At 46.4% G+C, this 15189-nt stretch overlaps 1 protein-coding gene across 1 annotated transcript in view; it reads right to left on the bottom strand.

The window, feature by feature from the left end:
• The window catches only part of GALNT9 (polypeptide N-acetylgalactosaminyltransferase 9), a 233101-nt gene that overhangs the window by 160353 nt on the left and 57559 nt on the right, over positions 1-15189 (bottom strand). The gene's annotated exons all lie outside the window — the stretch shown is intronic.

Genomic DNA, 15189 nt, shown 5'->3' with positions numbered 1-15189 from the left:
TTATATGGACTACTGAAACCCCAATAGCAAATAAAGATTCTGTACCAACAAATATTCTGTACCCCGAGTTCAAAATAAGAAAAGGTTGTCACTTCAAATTAAATTTGTCACTTCAACTAAAAATACAGGACTAAAATATGCTGGTAGAATTGGAAAAGATTGTAAGCCATGCAAATCTCTCCCATAGAAATATCTGTTACCTAATGTACAGTCTGGTAAACCCTACACAGTCTCTTTTTGACATCATCTATGGCAATGATAGGTAGACAGAGAAACAAACATAAATGACAACCACCATCTAATCCAGTGCAAGAAACACACAAAATTACAACATTCTTCAAACCTCCGAATCAAATGGGGGGAACTATGTTCCCTGCGCCCACCCGAAACAAAGGCTAAATATGTTGTAGTGTGGTTGTGACTTTATTAGGAAATCACCCAGTGCCGGGGGGAAGGCTTGGTTGGTCTCTCTGTCCCTGAATGTTCAGAAATTAGAAGATGGGGAGAAACAAAAAGAAGAGGTTGACATTAGCGTGACACATCTATTTTTGAAGAGAAATAAGCATCCCACCAATGTTGACTGGGCCTCCTGCCCTAGAAGTGCTTATCATGTGCATATCTGTCCTATTGGACTGATGTGTGTGTCAATTTAAGAATCATTCTTAGGCGTAGCCGATTCATACAGGTAGTCATTCATCCTCAGACCTACAGCTAAATGGTAAATGATGGCCATCACAAGGTTAGCATTTAAGGGTGTGTAGATGAAACGGGGGCCCTAAATTGAAGCAGTGAGTTTTTTAAATACACCACTTCAATTTAGGGCCGATGAAACCCCCATCTCGCGTGCACACCCGACTCACCTGCCTCTCTGGCAGCGGGGAGAGAGGGCGAGTGGTTCCTGGGCTACAGGAGGGACTGGGCTTCCCTCCGTGACAGAGATGCCCTCCCTGCCCCCAGGCAGCACCCACCCACAGGCACCCAGCTCCAGTGGTCCCAGGGGGCACCAGAGCCACAGAGGGAAGCACCAGGCCCCCACACACCTCAGGTGGGCAGACAGGCTCCAAGAGAGAGGTGGGGGGGTGGGAAAGATCAGGCTCACCACTTTTCTTGGGCAGAGCCTGCCTTCCTGGGCTGCTGCCAGGCTGCCTGCAGGGTTTCCTGCAGAGCTGCGGAGCTGCACAGAGCCTAGTGCTTTGCTCCACAGCTGTAGGGGGAGCAAAGTAAAACTCCTCGGAGAAGTTTTAGTTTGCTGCAGCCCAAGTCATTTAAGGTACATTTCACTGCTGAATTTTCTACAGTAGCTGGAATTAATGCACAATACCCCACTGAGGCATGCAAACACCGACACCATTAAAGCGGTGTAAAAGCATTTACCCCACTTTAAAGTGTCCTGCACACACGCCCCTTGCTTCATCTACACATGGCCTAACACAGGGGTAGGCAATTATTTCAGCTGGAGGGCTGCTTAATGAGTTTTGGTGAGCTGTTGAAGACCGCAAGGATAGCCACACCCCTGGTCATCATCTTGCAGCTGGAAGCCCCACCCCCTAACCCTTGACCTTTGCCACTAGCAGTCCCTCCCCTTGCCCCAGATGTACTCCTTTTGTGAAGGGGGTTTGCTATCTAGGAACCAGAAAAAAAATTATATACTAAAAAATCAAACTTCTACAATAACATATTTTAATGTTATTTTTAAAAGATATTTTTGTCTTGATTTGTGTGCGTTTCTGTCATGTATATGGAAGTGATTGCATAATAGCTCAAAATGAAGTCTTACTCTTGTATATTGTGGGGGTGGGGAGGAGTATGGAGTTTGTGGGGGGGGCACATGTGGATGTGGGTGGCTGGGTGGGTACAGGGTTTGTGGAGGAAGAAGGTGGCTGGGGGTATGTATGTAGGAGGGTGTGGGTACATGTGTTCAGGTAACAGTGAGTGGGGCTCCCCCCAGAGGCCCATGGGTGTGTGTACAGGAGGGTAGGGAGAGGGTGGTGGGTGGGTATGGTGTTTGTGGGGTATGTGATTGTGTTTGGGAGAGGGTGTGGTATGGTGGGGTGTGCGTGGGAGACCCCCCCGTGCACTTCCCTAAACTGGTCAGCATCCACCCCCTCCCTGCAACCGCCTGGAGCCCACGTGCCCTGCAGTGCCTCCCCACCACCACCAGCACACAGCCGCCTGTTCTAGACTCACCCTGGCAGGTACGGATCAGCCAGAAATGCACACAGCCCCAATCCGGCCCCCATGCCTACTTTGCACTCCCAACAGTGGTGCGTACTGCCGTCTCCCTGGGCACGCAGTGGGGTTGGGGCAGTTCCACATTGGACTGCCTTTGTAGGCAGCCCAGGTGGTAGCAGTCACTGGCCTCAGCCCTGTGATACTGGCGGGGACCCGCGCACAGTCTGGACCCACCCCACACCTGCTGCAGACTTGCCTGCTCTCACTAAACAGCTGCTGCATCAACAGCAGCACCGATAGGGCAGAAGTGTATTCGGTGCAGAGCAGAAGCGGCCCCTGCCCCTCGCCCCTGCTGAGCATTTCCTGCTACTGCTGTCTAGAGCCTGTGCTGGGCTGCCCTGCAGCTCTTCTGTGCTGCCCCCACTGCCCTAATGGCAGTGGAGCCACAGGGCAGCCCAGCGCAGGCTTCACACGGCTGCTGCAGGAAGCACTGGGCAGTGGTGAAAGGGGGTAAGACAGCTTTCCCCCCATGCCAAGCACACTTCTGTCCTGCCAGCACTGCTGTTGCTGCAGTGGTTCAGTGTGAGCAGGCAAGTCCGCAGCAGGCACGGGGCAGGGCTGTGCACACATCCCAGGGCTGGGACCAGGGGCAGTGGCAGCCAGAAGGAGCTGCTGCCACCTGGGCTGCCTAGAAAGGCTGTCCACCTGCAAAGCTGCCCCAGTACTGCTGCATGCCCAGAGGGTGGCAGGACACATCACGGCAGGAGGATGCCTGGACCTGGCGGGACCGAGGGACCCACCGTGGGCCAGATAAAGCCCCTGCACAGGCCAGATCTAGCCCGTGGACCATATTTTTCCCATCCCTGATTTAACAAGGTACAAATCCTCTGCCACATCAGGGCAGTGAGTGAGTGGCAGCAGAATCAAACTGCATCTACTGAAGCTAACATAATTCCAACACAGCAGCTCTTGCAGCAACTCTCCTTTCACAGGGACAGAAATGGACTGGCTGGGAGATCGGTGTAGTCTCTGATCCACCAATCCTGCCACCACCCTCCTGGCAGATAACAGCTGTCTGGCAGGCAGAGGATGCAAGCCTCTTTGCTGATGCCCCCCTTGTATCATGGGAATTGCAGCCTTCTGCAGGTTTAAGGGGGCTAAAGGTAGGGACACAACCAAAATCAGGAAGAAAGGATCATCAAAATGCAGATGGTTACTAGATCATGACACATGAAATAATAACACAACCTAAAGGATATTATTGTGTGGCTGAATAACGGGGGCTTAGTTGCTCTTTCTTCAGGACGGCTAGAAACATCAGGTAAGATGGGGTCCAACTTCTGTATCCACAGACAGTGAGAAACAAGCTCTGCCACCTCCCCAGTCCCTTACCAACAACTATGGGAAGAGAAACAGGCCTGGAGAAGCAAAAAGTGACTTGCCAGAGCCAGACAGCAAACGTCAGAGCCAGAAATAGGACTGAGATCCCCAAGTCCCAGTGCAGCGCCTTGTTTGCTGCACCATGCTGCCTTGTTTTAATGAAAATGTCTCCCACTAGCAAAGAAACCAACTTAAAAAATTACCTCCATGTTCTCACAGTCAAAAGCCATTCCAAATTACCATAGCAATTACTGAGCCTCTCCTCTAAAATGCTGCTAATGATACTACAGGAAACAACTTTTCCTGTTCCTATGCAACTTTCTGACCTCTTTGCTCATCACTTCAGCATAATGATTCCCTTTTCCCCTCCTCCCACCATTAGCAGTTATTTTTTGGGGGGTGACAACTGCTTGACTGCTAGGTAACCTCTGGAAATCTGTTATGAAATTTAGAAATGAACAATTATTCAGGATTCCTACTCGTTCCAACCTTATTTTCAGTCTTGACATTGATTGTAGTGTTACCATGGTTATTTAAAGTCCACTTGTGAGGAACCTGTACAAGAAAGAGGACCACTGGGCATAACTTCTTTATGAGCAGCATTCTTGTGTCATCTAAAAATAACTCAGGCAAGAACTGGGTTTAGCAAGAACTGTGAATATTGTGAGAGTTAGATTCTTTACTTGAGTTTCTCTTTGGATCAGATTCTCCTCTTGCTTGTGCCAAGTTTCTGTTGGAAGTGAACCGGGATCATTCATTTTTAAATGCACCAGAGGCACCAGCGAGTAATAAACTGGAATTCCTGTTATGGGAGATGGTATTTTAAAATAGTGCATAGAGAAAGGCAACAAAGTAGCAGGCCCCTGGAAAAAAAAAAGGCATCATGAGTTTGATTCTGCTTCCATCCTCATTTAGACCAGTATACATCTGGAGCTGGCTGGGTTTAGAGCAGGGTGGGCAATTATTTGGGCTGTAGGGCCACTTAGGACATTTTGGTGAGCTGTTGTCAGGTCAGCACCCCCCTTCCCCTCCCACACCGTGCTGGGTCAGCACCCTCCCCACTCCCCACAACAGCTCATCAAAACTCCCCAAGTGGCCTCTGCGCTGCGCCGGAGGGATGAGATGGAGCTGTGGGTGGGCAGGGAGCAGCATCCAGGAGCTGAACGGGCAGGCAGGGCTCAGGCTTGGCATTGTGGGGTGGTGACAGCACAGGGCTGGGGACTGAGGCAGAAGCTCAGTCTGCTGCCCACAGAACCAGTGCCCATCATGGGGATGTGTGGGCAGCAGATCATAGCTCTACCCTGGGTCCCGATGCTGTGGTGTCACAGCCCTGGCCCATGATCCTGGCCCTACCCACCGGCCATGACCCCCCATCCATCCGCAGCCCCCTCCCATCCCAACCCCTCCCCTCCACCTGGCTGCTAACCCTGCCCGCATAGGTTTTGGCTGGCCTCCACAGAGACTCTAACCAGTCTCCATAGAGACCACCCCCCACTCTGTTTGCCACCCCCCCCGGAGCAGGCGCAGGGTCCAGTGGCAGCAGTGGAGACTGGCAACAGCAGCTGAAACGAGTTGCCACCGCAGGGCCTGCCGGGAAGCAGAGTCCGGCCATCACACGGCCACAACCCTGCTGCACATCTGGGACCGGCAGCATGCACCGTTGCCTGGGCTGCTGCCCGCAGCTGGGCTGGGTGGGGCTGAGGGACCTGCCACAAAATGGACAAAATCCCTAGGCAGGTTAGATCCAGCCTACGGGCTGTATTTTGCCCACCCCGGGTTAGATGGATGTCATGTTCTTGCAAGATGAGGATTGGGCCTTCTATTAGTAGTACAAGAATGAGCATGGCAACCGAGATGATGCCATGGTAGCCTGAGAACAACTGTTGGCCAGTATCTTTGCTAAGCCACTGGATATGCCCAGTGTAACCTAAATGGTTCCAGCAGCCAAAGCACTGAGCTTGGAGAACAAACATGGTCTGATGTTTAGGGGGCACTAATGCAGAATATAGGAAGTTTGGGTTTAAGTCACTTAGGAACCCTTCATACCCTTAGAAATCTGTCCTTCGGCCTCTCTGCTCCCCCTGTGGAAAGTGGGGGTAGCATATTTCTCCACTTCACCAACAATGGGAATGTAAACGCATTTAAGAGCGAGAGGCAGTGAACAGTAGGGGCCATAATTACCTTAGACAGATCACTCACAAAATAAATGGGAAGCGTTGTCTCTTCTTTCTGGTTCAGACCCAAATATATGCTGAGTATTACCCATGCCAGAAGTTACATGAAACCGAGAAGTCCTTCCACTGGCTTAACATGGGAAACTAACTAACTAACTAACTAAATAAAAAAAAAGGATGTCACTAGCCACACGTACAAGCTTCTCCTTATTGCCTCAATGTACTGGCAGGCAAAGCATCTGAAGCACAGGCAATGCCGAGGCAGGCAACAGTGCAGACCTGCCATGGTTTTCAAGTGGGTGAGTGCAAGAAAGAGGGTGACTGTCAACTATAGAGCAAATCCCAAATTCATGATAGGTACAGTAATGAAGACAGAATCCCTTTCGCAGGCATGGAAATTGCACAGAGGAGAATTGCAAATGGGAGTGCTGACTAGCATGCTTCATGGTGCTATCACCTTAAACTGAACCTAATTTCTAGGTTTGCCTTAAGGTATCCCTGAGGCCAGGGGTAACATCAAATAAGAGCTAGATAAAAGCTAGTGACCCAAGTCGGGGATACGCGAATAATCTTCCTTCACTTTCTGCTCCTGATCTTTTATTAAAGCTGGTTTACTGATGAACTGGGAACACCCACAAGAGCCAGGGTTCCTGTTCTTATGTCCTAGCTGAAACCTAAACCAAAACTTGTTTAATCTCTTTCTTTCCTTGCCCAATTAGGTACTTAAATCAATGAATTATTATCCAAGAGCAATTGTATTTGTTCACCGTTTACAAGGCTGTTTTCCTATCCAAGTGCTCAGCTATTACTCAGCTCCGTGGTGCACAGAGAGGCACCTGTAATAAAATGAACTATTTCAACATTGTTGTTTCTTTCGGATGGAGTCATTTCTGTCCTCTCAGACAGTAACTTGCTTTCAACTATAGCTCTATTAGCACAACATTTCTGGAAAGCAATTTAATATGAAGCTTGCCATGTACGGGAGAGGCTGATCTAACCCTTGCTTAAAAGTGCATCTATTTAAATTATGGCTTTTGCTAGACATGGTCTTCAGGAACTGCTAGACAGAAAAAGAGAGAACCTGGAACTTAATAAGGATTGAAATTCATGTCATGAATATTTATTTTACTTAATAGATTGGGGTCCCTTCCAGCCCTAAATTCCTATGGTCAAGGTCTTAAGAATAGAGAAAGAAATTGAACTGATAAGCACATTTTTGTGTGATTCAGGACCCCAAATCCCATTTGTTTTCAGTGCAACAAAGTTCCTAAGTACCTAAGTCAGTTCAGAAAATGAGATGTTGATGTCTAATAGGCTTAGATGCTTTCAAAAGCCCCTTGAGGGGGCTCTTTCATTTAGCACATAAACACCATTGAAAAGTTGGCCCTTGGACTCCTTCAGAGCTTTTTAAAATGTTACTCAAAGATAACTGGCAAAAAAATGGGCCAAATTTTCTTGTGATGTAAGCGGGTAGAACTCTAGTGAACTTAATGAAGCTAGGCTGGGCAAATTTAGTTTAGTATCCACAATTTTCTAACTCAGTAAGCAAAAACTGCTGGTATCAGGAGGGGTCATTTTAAAAGACACACTCACTAGCTTAACCTGCCATTGCAGTACACTAAACACCTCCGAGCACATTTAAAATTTACAAATCTCAGTAGTCCCAGGCAATGGGCTTTTTTTTTTGTTTTGCATTCTTAAAATTAAGCATGCACTTCAGTGCTTTGCTACATGGAGTCCTAAGCTTTTCCTATTGCATATTATAATCAGGAAACAACAGCAGCATCCTCAAATTAATACACTCTTTATGCCAAGAAGTTCTAACCAGCACACGCATTAGAAGCCGAGCAGTTACATTAGCATTTTTGCACTAAAGTGTCTTTGATGCCTTCAAGCAAAATCCACACCTATCATACCACTAAGGTTGCTAAAAGAATGTGCCTATGTTGTAACACCTACCACAGAGCCAATGCACCGCAGTGGGGAACCCAGTCCCGTGCGTCATGGCTGTTAAGCCACCATAGCAAAACCTAACCAGGGTCATTCCATAGAAAGACATAAATGGGATGGAAAATGCTGTGGCAGACAACGTGCAGAACTGCAGACAATCACAGCTCCTCTCGCTTACTGATTAATTGCTTCCCATTGGCAATTTGAAGACATGACAATGCCTGCACAAGTTCTTTTTCCTTTGGTCAGGGAATCAGCATATTTTCTTCAAGCTGCTGGTTAAGATTTCACCCACTAAACGAGCCGGAGCAATTCTAGCTCCCATCTAGAGTGACAATTCACTGCCTATTGGGTGTCTCAGGGAAGCCTCACTGGAACGACTCCTTGGTTATCATCACTTCGCACCAGGAACCGACTGCCACACCCCGCTTCCTAGACTTCTTCTCCTGGATGACATTGGTGGCTTGTCTGCCCCTGGGCCACAGCTGAAACACTTTCTCCATTGGAAAAAAGAAAATTGTGAGCAAAGTCTGATTTTTCCAGACTTCTGTGGTCTGCCAGGTTAGACTTCCAGAGACAGTGGCACCTCCTCCAGCATGGAAAATTAAGAAGTCAAAGCTCCAAGAAGCCTCCAACTGCGTTGGTTCTGTTCCTGGCTTTGGGGACTAAGAAGGACAGAAAGGGAAAAGCAATGTCCAGAAATGCCAGGAACAAAAATAATGCCACCCTGAATCTTCTGACATCCTACTGGGCACTGATATAATCCGCTCATTCAGAATCAGCCAGCAGAAAGTCCCATCATCGCCCCAGTACAAGAGAGAGTACAGCAGCCAGAAGCCAAGAGGTCACTCAGCACCTGCACTGGATTAGGAGCAGCAGCAGGCTGCAAGTTGGCAGGGAAAGGAAAGCCAAAAAGTCTGTAGCCCAAGAACTGAACAGAGATGCACCCATTGACCTGTTGGGAAGGCAGCAGCACCCATGGATTCAAGGCTACAGCCTGCAGGCTGGCAGGACAGCCCAAACACGGCACAGTAGGACCAATTTAATCTCGTGCTCTTCAGTTTATTGGCCTTCAGGGCTTTGTCAGGAACTCCCTTCAGATTGGGTATGTTACCATTAAAGAAACTGTGTAAAGGGCATGTGCGCTCTTATTTCTGGCAGTGCTAATAAAGGGATCTGTTCACTGATATGAAGTGCGTCAGTGCTTTAGGGAACACCAGAGCCAGAAGAGATGAGTGCCTGGAGGACCCAGGGCAGTCATGGCATACTCAGGGCACCAAACATCTTGGGGGACATGTGGGGTCTACTACAATGTGATGAACAGCAACTGCCAGATGAAAGGGGCCAGAAGAGAGTTAATCATTCATATCTGCAACCCTATGGAGACTGGTAAGGAGGTACCTGAGAATGGAGATTTGACTGGCATGGTGGTTGCAGTAAGCCCAGCAAACATTTAGCATTGGGTTTACCCTAAATAAATGCCGTGAGAATGAATCCCAAGCCCTTGTCTCATCTCCCACCTTCCCCGCAGTGACAGAACACCACCCCTTCCAGAGAGCAGCACCTTTCCTGGGCCGCTAGCGTGTTAAGAGATGAGCGCAGCCTTAATATGACTTTGGCCTAGTGACTGCAGGCAACCTGCAATACCTGACATTGCTGCAGCTGAACAATGCTGCAAGTCAGCTAGAGGTGGATAAGATGGTAAGAGCTGATATGTGCTATAACCCTCTTGGCTCCTAGCACAGAACAGGCTGAGCACTGCCCCAGATCCAGAGGCACCGTGCTTCTGTAAAGCTGATGATGGATCCCTAAGGCAAGAGCCCTCTCTGCATTGGGTTTCCAGGGTAGAAAGACAAGGGGTGGGGGATTTTCCCTTTAGGTTACAGAGAGCTCAATATCACAACGTTTTTCCACTGCAGGGGTGATAGTCACATGGCATCTCCCTTGTGCAGTCCCATTTCCCTAATGCAACTTTTCCTAATCCCCCAAACCTAACCAGAAACACTTTCTTTTCAGCTGCAGGTAAGCAGGAAGGCTGCCGGTTTTGCACTGTGGAAGCAACAAATGTATTGACAACGGCAACAACAAAATGTTCCCAGATTAAAAACCAGGACCAGGATAAAACAAAATGGTCCTTGACAGCACATCAGCATCCTCCTGGCAGCCTGTGGAGCTGGAGGGAAACCTGCTTTCAACTGGGCCTGCTCTCTTTTGCTCTGTTTGCATTTGATCCAATATAAAAGTGTGACGTCCCTACTTTAACAGAGCCTTTTATTTTCCATCTTCCAAATCAACTTGAGCTGCACCATTTTTTTGAGTGGCTGACACTGCTGCAATGCTGGTTGCTCAGTGGATTACCAGAGGAAGAAAATCTTCCCCAGTCTCTTCTCCACTCCCCCCGCTTCTGTATACCTTCTGTATAGCATCAACAATGAGTTTTTGCTTGCAGACCTTAATATACCAAGTTTGGAAATGTATTAGGCAATATACTTTGAGATTTCTGACTGCTACACCCTCTAGGAAGAAATGCAAATGGAATTAAAGCGGCTTCATAAATCTTTAAAGAATTTAATATAGAATATGTTATTCCAAAGAACCAGTGGGATGGGTACAACTCCAGGTTTATCTTTTGCATCTCAGCTACAGGCCCACCTGCTGCACATGCTGAAACCTGGCTCCAAATACCAGCAGCAAAAGAAAAAGAAACACTTTGTTCCTCAAAGAGTTTTAGAAAGGAATGAATCATACCTCCCAGCCATTACGGGTGGAAGGGCATTGGTATTCAAGTGGTAAATGAAAAGATAAGAAAGAACGCAAAGATGGTTGAGTCCCAGCTCGTTAGCACAAACAGATTTCTTTTAATGAGCAGGTCTGATTATTTTTTTTAATATGGATCTGTGCATATTTTACACAGTGTCTATTCCCAACGCACTTAAGAGCATGTTGACCTTTCGAATGCACCCAAACACTCCTGTGGCTCCAAATAGAGTGGTCCTGATCTACAAAAGCTGAAGAGCTGACTGCTTGTATCTCCTACCCCCCACACAGTTAAACGTCTAAGATACCCAGTAAGGGTAGTAAAATGATTGGGTTATTGGGAACTGAAACCGTCAGGCCATGAATTCTAGCTCCATTCTACTTTCTACTGACCCTGATCATTTCTTCCTAGTGAAAGGTGTGGACTGTTATATTCCAGGACTTCTCCTTCCAAACGAGTAACAAATTTTTTTTCTCCTATTTTGCAGGATTAGAACAAAGGAGCGAAATAAGCTGCTAGATTTCATAGACATTAGGGCTGGATGGGACCTTGGAAGATCATCGAGTCCAGCCCCCTGCCCCAGGGGCAGGAAGTCAGCCAGGGTCAAAGGAGCCCAGCACGATAAGTGTCCGAACACATCTTAAAGGAGTCCAGAGTAGGTGCTTGCACCATCACTGGAGAGAGTCTATTCCAGGCCTTGGGGACTCGGACAGTAAATTCAAGATGCACTCCTGTTCTTTTCTTTTCTTTCTAAAAAAAATCTAGTAAATAGTGTGTCTAGGAGATATTTTCCCTATGGATGGTCCTTTCCAAAGACCCTCTCAGAAAGAATAGCCTTTGTCTGGAGTGTTTTTTTATATCAGTACCAAAGAAAATCAACACATTCTTCTTTCTCTACACTTTAATTTACTTGGGGATGTGCAAGATAAGGTTTGAGCCAAGTTGGAAGTGCATGGAGACTTGTTATTTGAGACAGCTCCTCAGAGCCATTAGCTTAGCCCTAATGATCAAAGTTCTCTCCAAGCAATAGTTGGAAGTGCTCACATACTTTTCTCCTACTCTAAAAACATCATTACATTTGTATCTGCACTGACGTGCTTGGAGGCTTTGCACTGACGCTGTCTGCCGTGTCTGTTCATTTTTTGGATCACTGAGCGATGCTAGTGTTTGTCAAAATAACAGAGGCTGATTTCTGGAGTCCTAGCTCCCAGTTCTACCTTATAGAGCAAACTGCATCAAATTGCTGCAGGAACTGAATGTAATGACAAAAAGACAGCAGCCCTTCCATCTCTACCTGTAGGTGGAAGATAGTCCTTCAGTCCACACATTCATTATTAAAGAGTCCTTTGCCAGGATGTTACACACACATGCCCGAGTTCTTTAAGTCATAAAAATGAGTCTCCAGGGCCTGAATTTTTTGCCCTTCCTGGAACTTGACCTATTTTGTTAAGCTTTAGGTTTCATCCGAGTTCCTGAATCCAGAACAAAGCCTGCAAATCATTTGCGATTTGCACCCTCTTTTTCCATTCAAACTTTGCCTTTAGATGTGCTCTGTGAAGCCTTCCAGTGTTAATCCACCGAAACAGAGGTGTCAGATTTACCTTGGGTCGGATCTGGGGGTACCTTCTCGGCTGGATTCACAGGGCCAGATGTCGCTGTGGGGGAGTGGTAGCCCCACTGGTGGTGGAGGGGGTCTGGAGGGCAGCAGCAATGTGGAACCAGCAGTGGGGCAGCAATGTGGATCCAGTATTGGGGCAACAAGGGTTGTATCTGCACAGCTCTCGCTTGTCCCCTTCAACCATTCCTGGGTGTATAATGAATCTATTCTCTTTGCAAACCTGAATCAAGGCTCCTACAAGGTTTGACACACAGACAGACTCCTCTTTCGAACCTGGAGCCCCAGCAGCCATCGGTCAGGTGCCAGGCAAGTGAAGGATTTGGATCTTGCTCTTTGAAGTGGGGACTGTGCTCTGAAAGTTGGCTCCTTGCTCAACAGCGTCAGTGCTCAGCCAGGAACAACAGCAATAATAACAAAGCGGCAAAAGTCAGCCAGTGAAATGATCTAATCCCTTTCCCCACGTGTCAGCTGCACATTTAACACCATGCAGCAATTCTACAGTCATCTCCAGAGTTCTCATTAATTGTGAGAGTGAGCTCTACCGTAGCGACTGAATCCTCACTCGCTTCGTTCCCCTTTTTCCTTCTTATTTCAACCCTGCGTCTTCTTTGCCTTCTTGAGTCAAATGACAAAGCACACTCATGCCACTGCACTAATCGTCTCATCTATAAACACCCAGAAGTAGCTGATGCCCAACCATCAAATGCATTCCCCTCACGGTAGATACAAGCATGTGCCAGAGCAGAATCATTTATAGGAGCTTGCCACATTTCTACAGAGAGGTAGGGGACTTCATGATGGTTGGATCTGGAGCAAATTACTAGCAGAGGAACTTGCATTTTAAATAGGAAGCCATCTACGCCAGCAGTCAGCAGCCCTTTCAGGCTGTGGGCCAAAGTGAACTACCTGAAGTCAGAGGTGGGTGGGTGCTAGGACGCAGCCACCACTGCTGCCGCTTCTTGTCACCACAGCACGGTGGGAAGCACCATTGCTGAAGCCCCTTGTCCAGGGGCGATATCCGACCCATGGGCCTTTGGTTGCTGACCCCTGCTTCACACTGTGGCACCATCTCGCTCTTCCTTCCTGTTTTCCAGTCATAAGGTCAAAATATCAAAGATCGCTCTCCTATGGTATGTCTGTGCAAACCTTTGGAACGATGACGTTTTCAGCTCTACCAGATTTGGATTTCGCACTATGGCCGCGGATAAGCAAGTGATGAAAGTCAATATTGGACTTCAACCAGGTTATACCATCTGATGTTCCAGCCAATAGTTTGATTATTATTTACTATTTCTATTGTGGTAATACCTAGAGGCTGCAGTCAGAGACTGGAGCCCAATTATGCTGGACACTGGACACTCATAAAACAAGAAAATGGCCACTGTCACAAAGAACTTGCCCTCTAAGTTTAAGACTCATACACTGGTGGAAATGCTCCTCTGAAGTCAACTTAGTTACACACCAGCATAAAACAGATGCAAGGCAGAGGGCCAGTGATCAATGAGTGACTTCTGATTTACAACAAGTAATAGAAGAATTAGACCCAATACCTCTAATGTTCATTTTCATAATTTCATAAAAATGCTGAAAGTAGTTCCAATCGCTTCCACAATGAACCTCTTTGTTAACAATGTGAGAAATGGATAAAGACTACATCATTCACTGTCCTGTATTTCTGTAGTCAAAAAGGTTACCGACAAAAGTCAATCACAACTTGAATAAATAATACATTTTGAAACACCGTCTGTAAGAAATTTCCACTCTATCCCCTAGTGTGCCCATCCTGATCTGCCGTTGGCTGTGTGCACACTGAATCACAAAGCATTAAACTGATTGGAAATGAGTAGAGAAGCCAAAATATGCTTCAAAACCTGCTAAAAACCCAAAGAAAATCATATCCCCATATGCCTTTATTTTCTATTTTCTGTTGCACCTCAGGTAAAAAGAGAGTATTGAAAAATACTCCAAAGAAAGCCTCAAATCATATAAATCTTGACTGGTTTCAGGCTGTTCATCAAAAATTCAAACCCCCAGAAAGGTTGAAAAGAATCCTAGTTGTAATTTCACAAGAACCTGGGTCTCCCATCTTCTATGGCAAACCAGACAAAACTCGATACTGGCTAAGTTCTGCTTTGAGATTTGGGGGCTCTTTGAACTTGAAACTTAAAGTAGGATTCAGGCTTATGTAAAACCAGGTAAAGTGAAACAAAAAAACCCAGATAAAATTCAGTGAAGTGGGACCAATTTATACGAGCAATTAATTTGATCCAAAGCACTTGCCAGCAAAAATACCCAGGAACGCAGTAAGTTTTCTGCAAATCTTCTGAGAAAAGTAATTTTGTATTCTTATTTGGAAACCTGAGTCGACTGTTATTTGCAAAAGCTACACTTCTCTAAGGAAGGAACGGAAAGAGTAGCATGGGATCTGTCTGATCAAACCTGAAACATCCCCAATTTCAAATAAAGACTTTGCAATGAATGGCAGCTGATCTACAGACCAGGATGTATTTATTTAAGTTAGGCAGGATTTTTTTTTTTAAATTTATATTATATATAATAAATATCGAAGGCATTCACAAAGTTTGCTGTTGCTTTCTTTTAAAAAAAAAAACATACTACTTACTGCCACTTTACAGCCGGAGGTCATGCCTTTCACTTAGCAAAGCAAAAGGCAATCCAGTCATCTCTTCAGCTGCATCTGTAACTGTGATCTCCAACATGCACCCCTATTGGAAAATCCTTTTCTTTTCCATGGTGACATAGCAAGCTCTAAGGAGGGAACTTTTCATTCTTTGGGCTACGAGTGAACTGAAACAAGCTTGACTCAGTTCAGGTAAATATCTAAAAAGAGTCTGAATCTGAAAAATTGGACTAGGAGTCTCAAGACAACATCTTTTCAAATAACTTGTATACCTTTGCACTTCTAGAGCTTGCCATGACTAAGGGACACTAAGCTAAGTGAAGAGTCAAATGAATAATTTGGAATAAATGATTTACTTGAGGAATTTAGCTTCTTCTTCCATCTGCACAATGAACAGATTGCCGAATCCCCAAAGTTATTCATTATTCAAATGTATTATGCAAATGTAGAGGGTTCTTAATACTCTTTGGATCTTAAGGAGTTTGCTGCTGGTATT

Source organism: Crocodylus siamensis, chromosome 9 (genome assembly GCF_052110815.1).
Source record: "Crocodylus siamensis isolate JL-2025a chromosome 9, ASM5211081v1, whole genome shotgun sequence".
Classification (NCBI taxonomy): domain Eukaryota; kingdom Metazoa; phylum Chordata; order Crocodylia; family Crocodylidae; genus Crocodylus; species Crocodylus siamensis.
This window is presented reverse-complemented; position numbering and strand designations above follow the sequence as displayed.